Genomic DNA, 15,407 nt, shown 5'->3' with positions numbered 1-15,407 from the left:
CCCACCCCGAAGGACCGCTCGCATGCACCCGCACCCCCACCCCGAAGGACCGCTCGCACGCACTCGCACCCGCACCCCCACCCTGAAGGACCGCTCGCACCCCCACAGCCTCCCGACCCCCCCCATCATGTAGAAGCTCCTACCGGTGTCCTGCTGCTTCCTCTTGGCGGTCCCGACTCCCCGACACGATCGGGGCAAGAGGGAGCTCAAGCCCTCTTGCCCCAGCCAACCGCGACACCCCCGACACGATCGGGGCAAGAGGGATCCCAGGCCCTCCTGCCCTCGACGCAAACCCCCCTCCCCCCAAAGACCGCCCCCCCCTAGAACCTCCGACCGCCTCCCCAGCCGACCCGACCCCCACGACACCCCCATCCCCGTACCTTTGTGTAGTTGGCCGGACAGACGGGAGCCAAACCCGCCTGTCCAGCAGGCAGCCAAAGACGGAATGAGGCCGGATTGGCCCATCCGTCCCAAAGCTCCGCCTACTGGTGGGGCCTAAGGCGCCTGGGCCAATCAGAATAGGCCCAGGAGCCTTAGATCCCTCCTGGGGGCGGGGCCTTGGGCACATGGTCGGGTTGGGCCCATGTACCTCAGGCCCTGCCCCCAGGTGGGACCTAAGGCTCCCGGGCCTATTCTGATTGGCCCAGGCACCTTAGGCCCCACCAGTAGGCGGAGCTTTGGGACGGTTGGGCCAATCCGGCCTCATTCCGTCGGTGGCTGCCTGCCAGACAAGCGAGTTTGACTCCCGTCTGTCCGGCCAACTACACAAAGGTACGGGGAAGGGGGTAGGGGTGTCGTGGGGGTCGGCCAGGGGGGTCGCAGGTCGGCTGGGGGGGCGGTCGGAGGTTCTTGGGGGGGGCGGTCATTGGGGGGAGGTGGGTTTGCGTCGAGGGCAGGAGGGCCTGGGATCCCTCCTGCCCGTAATGTAGTGCGGGGTGGGGGTAGGAGGTCGCCGTGGCCAGGAGGGTTTGGGCTCCCTCCTGGCCCGAACAACTAGCGGGGGGGGGGGGGGTCGCCAGGGCCAGGAGGACTTGGGCTCCCTCCTGGCCCGAACAACTAGCGGGGGGGGGTGGAGTCGCCAGGGCCAGGAGGACTTGGGCTCCCTCCTGGCCCGATATTGTCGGGGAGTTGGGGAGTCGGCGGGGCAAGAGGGCTTGGGCTCCCTTTTGCCACGATTGTGTCGGGGAGTCGGGGGGGCAAGAGGGCTTGAGCTCCCTCTTGCCCCGATCGTGTCGGGTGTCGGGACCGCCAAGAGGAAGCAGCAGGACACCGGTAGGAGCTTCTACATGATGGGGGGGGGTCGGGAGGCTGTGGGGGTGCGAACGGTCCTTCAGGGTGGGGGTGCGGGTGGGAGTGCGTGCGAGCGGTCCTTCGGGGTGGAGATGCGGGTGCGGGTGCATGCGAGCGGTCTTTCAGGGTGGGGGTGCGAGCGATCCTGCGGGGGGGTGAATCGGACATCGGGGGGGGACTATGTAAAAAAATTTTTGTACAACGCGCTCACGCGTATAACGCGCAAGGGTATGCAAAAACCACGTATAACGCGCGCGTTATATGCGAGAAAATACGGTACTCACAAATACGTGGCTGGTTTTATCCATCCACAGAAGGAGATAAAAGTTCCACAGACTCAATACAATAATTACTTCTACCCTATAAGTCCCATATGAGTTCTATGCGGTTTACAATTTAAAAAAGCTGGGTATTCACAGGAAAAATACAATCTTAATTGATTACTGTAAATAAACATCATTAAGATGATTTATTAAAAAGGTTAAAAAGATAAGTTTTGAGGGCTCTTCTAAAAGACTTGTAATGAATAACTTCCTAATGCTCAATGGTAAAGAGTTCCACCAATATGAAAACAAACCATTGAATACAGTTTTATAAACTACTCATTTTGGACTTGGATATTGTATAAATAAAGGTAACCTATCAGATAGAGCCCTATTCCTATGAGCGGTAATAGCAAGACTTTCCATTTCATTACCCAAAAAGGCAATAAGCTACTTGGGTCATAGAAAATCATTTTGACTGGTACTTGATTACACATTTACTTGGAAGTTCAACCAAAACAGCCCTCCTAACTGTAGTGTCTCAGACGCAATTGACTGTTTCTTCTGCATGGCTTTAGCCACTTCTGGATAGACTCTAATTTTCCAATTCAGAAATAAATCATCACAATGTCAAATAAATAGGCAAAATTTAATATTTAACCTTCCATCTTCTATCGTTTTAAAGAGTTGGATCATCAGAAGGTTAATCTGGCACAAGTATTTTCACCATTACACCTCATAGGTCCATTTTTATATTCAATCTTTTGCTTACGTTTATTGTATATATTTTATAGAAAATACTTGTGGCCCTTTTACTAAAATATGCTAAACTTTGCAGTTACCACGGCTTACTGTGGGATTTTACTGCATGCTAGATGCAAATTTTATGCAACATCTTTTGGGGCATTCCCATTATTAATATTCCAGGCCATTTGTTAATGTTCCCATTACCACATGGTACTAGGTGAGAGTTAGCAAGGGACCACAGGAGGTAGTAGCTGGTCCTGTGCTAATTCTGCTCTAGCCGGTTAGCACACAGTGTTACTCTATAGGACACCAATCTCAGCAGCCGCCTAAGAAGTGGCTGCCGATTGATTGCCGATCATGCATCGGCGTCCTTTGGAACATCATGGGTTTTTTTTCTAACAGACATTTTACAGGCCTACATTTAAGGTGTCTGTCTCGCACCTACAGAGAAGCATAGGGATGCTTACAGACGCCCAAGCCATTTCTGGTGGAAACCAGGTCCATGTCGGTCTTGGGCATCGGTAGGCATGCCTAGACATCTCTGTGTAAGTCAGACACCTATATTATAAGCATCCTTTGTTGCATGGATTTTTTTTTTTTAAACATGCATACCTATTGGCTGGTGAGACAGCAGTAGGATGTCTACCGCTGCCTACAATCAGGACGCCGTTTGTATAATCAACCCTTAACTGGCTAATGCTTTCATGCTCACTCTCCATCTATGCCACATTCCCTGACAAATAAATCTAAAAAAATGCAGTAATGCATGGTTTAATGTGCAGAAACAGGCCTTAACACTGTTCCACAGTATCCTATTTCCACACATTGACTGCATGATAGGAGCTTAAGCCCTTTAGTAAAAGGGCCCCTTAGGGGGGGAATTCAAGAAAGGGTGCTATCTGCTAAAGACACCCATAGGAATATAATAGCCATCTTTAGTGGTTAGTGCGCTAATATGATTGCATATGCTAACGCAATTAGCACCCTTTCTAGTCTCCTCAAAAATGGATGCTTCATAAAACACTTATATATACCTCATACTCCAGGTTGATTAGATTCAGGGAGGGAATCTGAATCTAATGGAGTGCTGCTACTATTTGAGTTTTTGCCAGTTACTTATGGCTTGGATTGGCCTCCACGAAGATGGACTGACCCAGTAAGGCTATTCTTATGTTCTTAATGCTGTCCAGATAGGCATTTTATGAAGTATTTATTTTTGGGAGACTACATTTTTTATATAAAAGCTAACCAGCATTCAATTAACCGGCACTCTTAACTGGCATTCTCCACCAATCAGCAAATAAAATTGTCTCCCGTGCTCCTAAGTGGTGCTCCTGACCCAATAAACTCCCCTCCTTCCATCCAGCCCTATAGGCATCAGCAGCAGCCACCAATCTCTCTCCCTCCAGCTCCTGAAGCATTGCGGCAGCCACAAATCTCCCTCCCTCCGTTCCCGAAGCAGCAGAGCCATTCTTGACAACTCCCCTCCCTCCCTCACCTGACGATGTAGTGATAGCCGGTGAGCAAAAGAAGCACCAATAAACAGGAAGCTTCTGGCCAGCCTCAGCCTCAGCCTCAGCCTCAGCAGAGCCTTTCCTCTGCTTCATCTTTGGCTGGCCAGAAGCTCCCTGTTTACCGGCACTTCCTCTGCTCGCTAGCTGCCGCTACATCATCAGGTGAGGGAGGGAGGGAGATTGTCAGGACCAGCTCTGCTGCTTCAGTAACGGAGGGAAGGAAAAGGTTGTCAGGACCAGCTCTTTTGTTTTGGGTAAGGGAGGGAGGGAGTGGGGGAGAAAGGAGAAGAGAAAGTGGAGAGAAAGGGGGGAGAGAAAGTGACCAAGAAAGATGGGAAGAAAATGTTGGACCTATAAGTGGTGGTGTAGGGATGATAGAGTGAGGTAGGAAGGAAGACACAACTATTTTTACATTAACTCTCAAATAACCAGAAACTGCAGTTATCCAGCATCCACCAATCTCTATGGGTGCCAGATAACTGAGATTCTATTGTATACAATAAAAGTAAGCAACATAAAAATAGATATATTAGAAGCTATGGTGAGAATATCTATGCTGAGTTGTATAGCCAGATTAATCTTCTGATGACTTACAATGATATTAGGTGGAAGGATAAACATTAGATTTTGTTAGACCTCTCATGGATACTGGAATAAATAAGCAAAGCACAAAGTCCCTCTCAGGGTCCAAAACAAAATTCACTATAAGAATTGCTAAACTAGGCTTTTCTGCGTATGACTCCCAAAATGGAGTCGGGTTCTCAAAAACAATCAAAGCTGAGGACAATGGTGATATATCCCATTCCTTCTTCATGATGTGGGTCAGATAATAAGTCTGACCAATCAGGGAAAAGGCTGCTCAGGAATTTCAAAACCTCATCCATACAATCGTATCTATGAAACCGGCCCAAAGGAGTAACAGTAACTAATTTAGGAAAGTTAATGATTCTTAAGGTCTTCCAATGAGCTAGATGTTTCAGGCATTCTACCTTATTATGAAGCAACGTTATCATTGACCAAACTAGCCACATTACTTTCCAGTTTCTTAAGTTTCTCATGCAATTTTTCCATGCTGGGTGCTGCATCTGACCCTTTTACTTTGAGACTCACCACTCAGCTCCTTGAATTTGAGAGGATAAACTGCTTGAGTTGCAAAAACTGTTCCCAATGCTACAAAGCCATCTCATAAATTTTCCAATGTCACTACAGAAAGTGCCTTCAAAAGATTTTCAAAAGAAACAGTGTCTGGAGATGCGCTATATTTCCCATTTGTTAAATCCATTATGCTATGCTCCAGCTGCTCCTCTAGCCTACTTTTTGGCCTGCCTCCAATCCAGCTGTTGATCTGCCTGCTGGCCTGGATTCCAATAGTCAGCACCACAGTTGAGTTGCCTAAGTCTCTGGCACGGACACTAATCGGGTTGCCATCTCTGCCTCACCAGATGTCAATTCTATGGAATGCCCTGAATCAGCAGCTGTCATTCACATCTCAGGGAAGAAGGAATTTTCTGCTTCTTGAGGCTGCCCTGGCACATCTCTTTCCAGAGGTCCTATGGCAGATTTTACCTGAGCTTACCATAGGTTATTTCTCACTGCAAATCCATAGCCCCAGCTATAGTCAGGGTCACCAGCACAAAAGGAAACTCAAGGCAGACATCCTTATTGTAGAATAAAGCAACTCAGTGCAGAGAGATTCAGCAGAGAGTCATCATATTCTTAATATTTTTTTTTTTTCTAGACTGCATCTTGATCATGGGAAGATTTACATAACAGAAAAGTTCAAATAGGTCTATGAAATTGGCTGCTTCACTGATTCTGAGCTGTAAATCATCCCTGAAACCAAAAAAGCTTATTTCCTAGCAATAAAGAAAAAAGAAAAAAATTGCAGGGCAGAGTGATTAGACTTACAATGAGGGAGAGTTAAGCATTCTACATGCACTGCGGTGAATTTCACAGTGTTGTCACTCTCTATGTGAAAGCACATTTTTTTCTTTTCTTTTTATAAATTCTTTATTGTTTTTCAAACTTTAACAGTGCATTACAAATAATATAACATTAGAAGATTACATAAAATGCACCACAATACACAAATAGAATAGCAAAAATAACCATTTCCCCCACCCCTTCTCAATTATGAATACATTAAATCATATTATTTATATAGCATTATACTCAAATAATTAACTCCTCAAAATATCCTTCCCTTCCCCCCCCCAGGATGTGTAAGGAAATCTAAGAAAGAAAAATACATTGCTATTATTGCATATTAACAAATGCAGTCAACGGGCTCCATATTTTATTAAATGCATTACTAAAACCCAAGCATTCCGCATTCATTCTTTCATGGTGGACACACACTTGTCCACCAGAACGTGTAATTAAGTCTGTCATGACATTTCCAGTTTCTTGTGATCATTTGAATAGCTATTGCTGTCAGGATAAATAAAAGACGGCGTTTGTATTTATCTAACACAGGCTTTACCTGTAACAACGTACCACAAATAATGGCTTCATATGATAAAGGAATAGATGACTCTAATATAAGATTGATCTGCCCCCCAAATTGACCTCCAGAAATTAAGTATCATTGGACAAAAATAAAACAGATGATCCAACGTCCCTATATTAATATGACAATGCCAGCATCTACTATATCAAGTTTTTATAACCAAACCGGGGTCCAAAAAATCCTATGCAACAAAAATAACCATGTTTGTCTCATAGATGCTGACGCTGTACATCTTAACCTCCAAGACCAAATTTGTGGCCATCGAGATGCAGAAATGTGGAGGGGCATAATAAAAAAAAAAAGTCTAAGTCCCTATTTGGCCTAAGGTGTTAAACGTTGAAAGTAGAAGCAGGGAAAATGTACATTATCAAAAATAAAAAAAAGTCCAAAAGGAGGGGTTTTTTTTATAATGGCCTGCCTCTAAGTTCAGCTGTTTAAACGCCCAGACCACCACTACATCTAAACTTACACCATATAATCAGCCTACAAAAAGCCTAAGTCCCAAACGCCCAAAACAAGGGCTTTTAGGCGAAGGAGTAGCCACTTCTTCACCTAAAAGCTGGATTCTGTAACTGGTGTCTGCCAAAAACATCGGTTACAGAATCCCCCCCCTACAATGATCCGGGCAGGAGGGAGCCCAAGCCCTATTGGCTTGTGGCACCCCAAACCCCCGACTACGTTCGGGGCAAGAAGGAGCCCAAGCCCTCTTGCCCTGCCGACTCCCGACAGCATCGGGGCAAGAGGGAGCCCAAGCCCTCTTGCCCCGCCGACTCCCCGACAGCATTGGGGGCAAGAGGGAGCCCGAGCCCTCTTACCCCGTGATCCCCAACCCCAACCCCCCCCCCCACCGAGCCCGATGGGGCCAGGAGGGAGCCCAAGCCCTCCTGGCCTGGTGACACCCCCTAACCCCCACCCCCCACTAAAATACAGGCAGGAGGGATCCCAGGCCCTCCTGCCTTCGACACAACCCCCCCAACGACCACCCCCAAACCCAACCAGCCCATTTGCCTAAAGCCCCGCCCACAGGAGGGGGCCTAAGACAACTGGGCCGATTCCAGTTGGCCCAGGCGCCTCAAGCCCCACCTGTGGGTGGGGTTTGAGCCACCTGGGCCAATCAGGCCCTAATGCCAGCCATTCCAGAGATGGCTGGCCTGTCGGACGGATGACCTTGGCACCCGTCCGTCCGACCAACTATTTTTAAGATACGGGGAGAGGGGGTGGGGGGGATCATGGGGTCAGCGGGGGGGGGGCTCATGGATCATCAGGGGGGGTGATTAGGGGTTAAGGGGGGTTGCATCGAGGGCAGGAGGGTCTGGGATCCCTCCTGCCTGTATTTTAGTGGGGGGTGGGGGTTAGGGAGTGTCGCCGGGCCAGGAGGGCTTGGGCTCCCTCCTGGCCGGATCATGGGGGGGAGGGGGGTTGGAGATCGCCGGGCCAGGAGGACTTGGGCTCCCTCCAGGAGCTTAGGAAAATTCTCACCAATTTCTGACAGGTCTCTATTGTCAAAGGAGTCTTGAACTCCAATTTAACAATGTTATAATCATCCATGCAGTTCACCTTTAGATCAAGGGCTTGTTTGAGGATTTCATACTGCTTCTGGGAACAACCCTCCGATATCTAGTTTCAGTCCTGACTTCCTAAAAATTAAATTTATACAGGAGAAAAGAAATTAAAGATACAAGCAAATAAATAAAGATTTTAGGGGTCTAAGTAGTCATTAAAATATTACTATATATGTGATACTTCCATTAATTTGACATTTATTAAGAGTTTAAAGTTTCCGTTCAGTATTGTTGTAGGGAAAAAGTAAAAGAGAGGGAGGGGGGGGGGAAGAAAAACATTTTATATTATTATAATATTATAAACAGGTATAACAATATGATCATTTACATATTATAGTATTTAGGGGAGTCTTTCTCTTCTCATTGAAAGCACATTTTCTAATATCATCTCTTCACTTATTTTCCAAATAAATGTACCTGATCTTTTTATTTCCACCAATACACAGAATAACTGAAAAAAACACTCATTCTCCTCCATTACTTTATTCCTTAGCTTGTATGTAGCCCTCTGCATTTTCTGTTCCTGAAGCAGCAAAACATTACTTGTTATTTTGCATTATTTTTTTCTTTAATTTTATTTCTCTCTTTTAAAATTTTCCCTGAGTTTCAAAGTTTTTGCAGATTTCTCTAACCTCCAAACTATCACAATATTGACTGGATTCCTATCAGGATTTTATCTCTTTGGGTAAGAAACTTCTCAAAATTTGTTGAACCAGCTTCCCTTGTCAATCTTGAGTGAACGGTTATTTTAGATCCAAGAGATGAGGGCTCTTCCTTACTCCGTAGTGTTGATGGAAGTCTGCTCTTTTTTTTTCCTCATAATCTTTGTGCCATGTAGCTTAATATACGAAGAATTCATTCCTCCCACCTGCTTTTTCAATTGTGCAGGGATGACTAAGAAATTTCAATCCTCTATTGCCTCCCCACACACACACACACAGGGCAGGATTAATTCGTAGAAGGCCCCTAGGCACACAAGTACACTGGGGCCCCCTGCCCCGCCCCACCCCAACATGCGCCCAGGCGGAAACAGGAAGCTGCGTCAGAGGGAAGCTGTGGGCAAGCAGCACCACTTGCACAATTACAGTTCCCGTTGCCTTTCTTATTCGCATTGCTTGCTTGTCTTACTTTCCGTCGATGAGGGGGGGGGGACGCGTTGCCGATCGGGGTGGGGCCCGCGTTGCAGATTGATGCTGGAGGGGCCCATCGCCGTTTGGAAAAAACAATGTTAATGCCCTCCTTCATCGGGCCCCCCTGACCATTTCAGGCCCTAGGCACGTGCCTACTTGGCCTATTGGTTAATCCTGTCCTGCACACACACAGTTTGCATCCTCCCACCCCCATCTCTTATGAACTGCCCATTTCATCCCTCTGAACCTGCCTCAAGTGCTACCATGCTGAAGGCATACTGTTGTTCTGCACCACCCAAGGCCTCTCTGCAGCGTTCTGTCCCCTCTAGCCCTGCCTCCTCCAACAGAACTTCCTGTTTCTGGGTGAGATACCACAGAGAGGCCTTGAGTGGTGCAGAAAACCAGCATGCCTTCAGCACAGCAGAGTTTGAGGGAGATTCAGAGGGCCAAGCTGGGCTGTCTATTGGAGCTGAGTGGGAGGATGCCAACTGTAGGGGGGAGGGGGTGTTTGAGGGATGCATGTTGGAGACCACTGACCCACACTAACTGAATGTGTGAATGCGTGCACCTGTTGGTAGTTGGGCACATAAGTGCTAAGCACACCCCTGATATGTCCATGCCCCTCCCAGCCCCCTTGCAGTTAGCAAGCTATAGATTTTGCACACACAATTTGTTGAACCCCACAAGAACAGATGGGGTTGTGTGTGTGTGTGTGAGAGAGAGAGAGGGAAAAAGACAGGGCAAGAACAGGCTCTCTGGGTGTGGATTTAGAGCTACATATTGAGAGTAATTTCATAAAACCTTTTTCCTCACTTGTAGAGTGCCATGTTCAAGAAAGGATTTAGGGCATAGTGTGGGAAGAGTCACGATTTCTGCATGTGTTTTATAAAATGTGCATGTCAACATGTAAAGTACATTTGAACACTTTCTGTAGGATTTTATAAAGACACCTGGAGGGGCATTTTCGATATGAGTCTAAATCCAAGTTTGGATGTTTTGTGAAACACACACATACACACAAAAATGAACACACCATTTTCAAAACAGAGATATGCCTACCTTTTTGTTTCAAAAATGGCCATTTTGCAGATGTGCACAGTGTCAATCTTTTTGAACCATTTTCAAAAACTAAATATCCCAAAGAAATTCACACATAACAAGACATTGGGATGTAGGAGGGGCCAGAATTTTTAGCAAAACTAGCCACACAGGCATCCCAGCAGAGCAATGAGGCACCTTAGAGGGCACTTCAGTGAACTTCATAACCCCCTTATACTGTATGGTGAGCTCTTCAAAACCCACTCAAAACCTACTTGACCCTACTGTACACCACCAAAATAGCTCTTACGCCTTCAGGTGTTATCTATATTAGAGAATGACACGGGGAGCGATCCCCGCAGCGAACCGCTGCGTGACTGCGGTTTGGCTGCGGGTTATGGTGACCTCATTAGCAAATCGCCGCAGACGCGGGGACAAATCCTTTCACCGCCCGCAAAAACGGTGAATAGATTTGTCCCCGCAGGCCAATGTCCCCCCTTCTAGGAACCGCTATTTACCTGTGTTTCACCTGCACGTTGCCGCATTGACTCCGCCCCCCAATATACTGGCTCCTCATTTGTCAGATCAACCCTTCCTGCCAATAGAACCCGCCCCCCCCCCGACGATCGCCGGCAGGAAGGTGCTCAGCCCTTCATGCCGACAGAACCAGCCCTCCCCAACGATCGCGGCAAGAGGGTACCCATCCCCTCCTGCCTACCCCAACCCCCCCCAACGGCCCTCCCGACGATCGCAGCAGGAGGATATCCAACCCCTCCTGCCAGCTCCCCAACAGCCCCCCTATGATCACTGGTAGGAGGGTGCCCAACCCCTCCTGCCGGACCCTCCCCCAACAAACCCCGCCATCCCGAAACACCACCCTTAGTCTTACTTTCCAAGTTGGACCGGACAGCTCCTCGCTCGTCTGGCCAGCAGGCCTGCCTCCGTCCAAATGAGGCGGGCCCGCCCCTCCCCTCCCCTGCCTAACCCACAGGATCCTAGGGCCTGATTGGCCCAAGCACCTAAGGCCCCTCCTATAGCGGGAGTGGCTTTAGGTGCCTAGACCAATCAGGCCCTAGGATCCTGTGGGTTGGGCAGGGTAGGGGCGGGCCCACCTCATTTGGACGGAGGCAAGCCTGCTGGCCATACGTGTGAGGAGCTGTCCGGTCCAACTTGGAAAGTAAGACTAAGGGGGTTCCGGGGTGGGAGGGTTCGTTGGGGGGGGGATCCAGCAGGAGGGGTTGGGTACCCTCCTGCCGGCAATCTTAGGGGAGGCCATTGGGAGGACCGGCAGGAGGGGTTGGGTACCCTTCTGCTGTGATTGTCGGGAGGGCCGTTGGGGGGGGTCTACAGGAGGGGTTGGGTGCCCTCCTGCCGTGATCGCTGGGGGGAGGGGAGACTTGCAGCCGTAGCCGCGGTCACTATGCTAATCACGATTAGCATAGTGACCGCGATTAGGTACACGATTTGGTACACGATTAGGTACACGATTTGCCGCGATTAGGTACAGCGGCCGCGTCTACTTACCATGTAGGCTAACATTGTAAGCATTAAAAGTACATGTCGTGTTTGTTTTTGTATAGTTATTAACTAATATTTAACTAAGTTTTAAAGTTTTAAAGAATGTTTCCTTTATACGTAAATAAAGAAAAGTATTTAAAATCGTACCCGTTTGAGGCTTTTATATATGCAGCGGTGACGGGGCGGTGAATGGGGTTGCAGTGGCGGTGACGGGGCGGTGAATGGGGTGGCAGTGGCGGTGACGGGGCGGTGAAGGGAATGGCGGTGACGGGGCGATGCAGAGGATGGTGAGACGGGGACGGGGCGGTGACGGGGACCAATTTTTTTCACCGTGTCATTCTCTAATCTATATGTAGATACAATAGGATATGGGTGGGTTATGAAAGGCTCACATAGGCCATCATAAGTGTAGCACTGGGGTATGGGCCTGTCCCCATCTCTTTGGTTCACTACACCACCCACTAGGCTACTTCATGAATCTGCTTACTGCTCTAATAGGACTGGCCATAACATATGAAGCAAACAGGTAGGTATGTACTGTCTCATTCACATCTTTGGGGAGTAGGAAGGAGTCAGTGAATATTTACAAAGAGGGACTGAAAGGTTCTCAGCCAACCAAGAAGAGAATGATGTGGATTATGGTTCAAAGATCTGAAACAGTGTCAAAACATAGAATATGCAAGAACTCATGAAGCAGACTTTTTAGCCGAAACACGCCCATGTTGAGTCATATGAATGTTTATCGAGTTATATGAATGTTCAATATACTGTATATGGTTGCTATTAAAGCCCATTTGGTTTGAAGACCTGGCCTTTTCTGCTCATTTTGGAATTCTAGATATAAGATGTACAAATATCTATTTGCCAAGGTTTGAAAAACATATCTTAGGTACACAGGAGCCATTAAATCTTTCCTTGAGCTGGCCCACTAGAGACCTGAGTAGTTTTGTTTTGAGTTGACATCTTCTAATGCACTGTTCTTCAACCGCCGGTCTGTGGACTGGTGCCGGTCCGCAGGAAATTTCTGCTGGTCTGCGCAGGGCCAGCGAGATTGATTAACTTCAATTTCCTGCCGGTCCACGCAGGGCCAGCAAAATCGAGATATTTTCAGTTGGTCCACGCTGGGCAGGAGAGATCATGGGGAGCCTTCAACAGTGGCTTTCTCCCCTCTCTGCAGCTCTCCTTACTTACCAGCACAGCGATTCAGAAAGGCAGCCTTGGGGCTTTTGCTGAGTCACGGCCGTCTCTGATGATGCAACTTCCTCTTTCCTCAGAGGCGGTGTGACCCAACAAAGGACCCGAGGCTGCCTTTCTGAATTGCTGCGCTGGGAAGTAAGGAGAGCTGCTGGGAGGGGAGAAAGCCACTGTTGGAGGCTGGGAAGCTGCTGGGCAAGGGAAAAAAAGGGACAGCTGCTAATGGACCTGGAGAGGGAGAAGGAGAGATGCTGCTGGGAGGGGAGGAGGGAAAGGAGGCTGGGAAGCTGCTGGGCAAGGGGAAAAAGGGGCAGCTGCTACTGGACCTGGAGAAGGAGGAGAGATGCTGCTGGGAGGGGAGGAGGGAAAGAAGTCTGGGAGCCTGCTAGTCAAGGGAAAAAAAGGGATAGCTGCTACTGGACCTGGAGGGAAGGAGAAGGAGAGATACTGCTGGGAGGGGAGGAAGGGAAGAGAGTTACTGCTGGACAGGAGGAGGAGGGAAGGGAGAAGGAAAAAAAGGAATGAAACAGCTGGCAGGGAGATCAGAGTAGGGGAAGGGGAGAGAAAGGCATGAGAAAGTAGAGAGATTGATGATGGGATGGGTTCAGCAGAAAAATAAGCAGAGATGGACAATGATGGTAGATCTGGTGTAGGAGAGATAAAAATGAAGAGAGCAGTGAAGCTGGAATGAATCATGTAAAAAGGAGAGAGGGGGCGCAGGCAGGCTGGATGGAAAGAGGAGAGGGGCATAGAATGAACACAGATACCATACGGAATGGGGAGAGGACAGACAGTGGATGGAAGGGGCAGATGCTGGATTGAAGAGACAGAGAGGGCAGACGCTAGAAGGAAGAGAGTGAAAAGAAGATGAAAGCAGAAACCAGAGACGAAAAAAGGTAGAAAAAAATAATTTTATTTCTATTTTGTGATTAGAATATATCAGATTTGAAATATATATCCTACTAGAGCTGGTTTTAAACATAACTGGGGACTGCAAAGCCCAGGCAGTGCTTCTATAGCTTCCAGCTGGCTTAGGATGCTCTCTGACCAGGAGGCAATTGCCCTAGTTGCACTCCCCTAACACTATTCCTGTCATGTGTGACTGCGGTATTCTGTTAGAATGAGATTTCTGTGTAGCATTTTGTAATAATTTGGCTTGTTCAGTTTTCTTGATAGTAGAGGGGATATTTATGAAGGGAAGGGGAGATGGGTTTTGTTGATCCTTGCCCTGTGTTATTTGCATTTATAAAATAACAATTGTACAGAATATTGTTTCTTTTTATACTTTAATAAAATACATTCAATATAAAATCATAACTGAGGCTTGCGTGGATAGGATCAGATGGGAACCGAGCTCGCGGAGATGGGGCGGAAACGGGGTTTTTAAATTTTAGTCCTAGTAGTTTGCCGGTCCACAAAATAATTATTTTATTTCTGCTGGTCCACGGGTGTAAAAAGGTTGAAAACAGTACTCTAATGCAGAGTTCTTCAACCTTTTTACACCCGTGGACCGGCAGAAAAAAAAGAATTATTTTGTGGACCGGCAAACTACTAAGACTAAAATTTAAAAATCCTGTTTCCGCCCCCATCTCCGCGAGTCGGTCCCCACAAATCATCTGATCCCATCCACACAAGCCTCAGTTATGATTTTATATTGAATGTATTTTATTAAAGTATAAAGAGAAACAATATTCTGTACAATTGTCATTTTATAAATACAAATAATTCAGAGCAGGATCAACAAAACCCCTGTCTCCCCTCCCCTTCACATATATCTCCTCTACTATCAAGAAAACTGAACAAGCTAAATTATTACAGAATGCTACACAGAAATATCATGCTAACAGAATACTGCAATCACACATGACAGGAATAGTTTTAGGGGAGTGCAACTAGGGCAACTGCCCCCTGGTCAGAGAGCGCCCTAAGCCAGCTGGAAGCTAAAGAAGCACTGCCTGGGCTTTGCAGTCCCCAGTTATGTCTAACACCAGCTTTAGCAGGATATATATTTCAAATCTGATATATTCTAATCACAAAATAGAAATAAAATTATTTTTTTCTACCTTTTGTCGTCTCTGGTTTCTGCTTTCAATCTTCTTTTCACTCTCTTCCTTCCAGCGTCTGCCCTGTCTCTTCAATCCAGCATCTGCCCCTTCCATCCACTGTCTGTCCTCTCCCCCTTCCATATGGTATCTGTCTTCTTTCTATGCCCCTCTCCCCTTTCCATCCAGCTTGTGCCCCCTCTCTCCTTTTTACATGATTCATTCCAGCTTCACTGCTCTCTTCATTTTTATCTCTCCTACACCAGATCTATCATCGTTGTCCCTCTCTGCTTATTTTTCTGCTGACCCCTTCCTATCATCAATTTCTCTACTTTCTCACGCCTGTGTCTCCCCTTCCCCTCCTCTAATCTCTCTGCCAGCTGTTTCCTTCCTTTTTTCATTCTCCCTTCCCTCCTCCTCCTGTCCAGCAGTAATTCTCTTCCCTCCCCTCCCAGCAGCATCTCTCCTTCTCCCTCTCCAGTAGCAGCTGTCCCTTTTTTTCCTTGCCCAGCAGCTTCCCAGATTCCTTTCCCTCCTCCCCTCCCAGAAGCATCTCTCCTTCTACTTCTCCCTCTCCAGTAGCAGCTGTCCCTTTTTTTC

At 47.5% G+C, this 15,407-nt stretch overlaps 1 long non-coding RNA gene across 1 annotated transcript in view; it reads right to left on the bottom strand.

Moving 5' to 3' along the window:
* LOC117357515 overlaps positions 1-15,407 on the bottom strand; it is a 74,654-nt gene that overhangs the window by 39,884 nt on the left and 19,363 nt on the right. The window contains exon 2 of the long non-coding RNA XR_004538815.1: positions 7,881-7,960. This is a non-coding gene — a long non-coding RNA (uncharacterized LOC117357515). The remainder of the gene's footprint in view (positions 1-7,880; positions 7,961-15,407) is intronic.

The sequence above is a fragment of the Geotrypetes seraphini genome, chromosome 3 (genome assembly GCF_902459505.1).
Source record: "Geotrypetes seraphini chromosome 3, aGeoSer1.1, whole genome shotgun sequence".
NCBI classification, from domain to species: Eukaryota; Metazoa; Chordata; class Amphibia; order Gymnophiona; family Dermophiidae; genus Geotrypetes; species Geotrypetes seraphini.
This window is presented reverse-complemented; position numbering and strand designations above follow the sequence as displayed.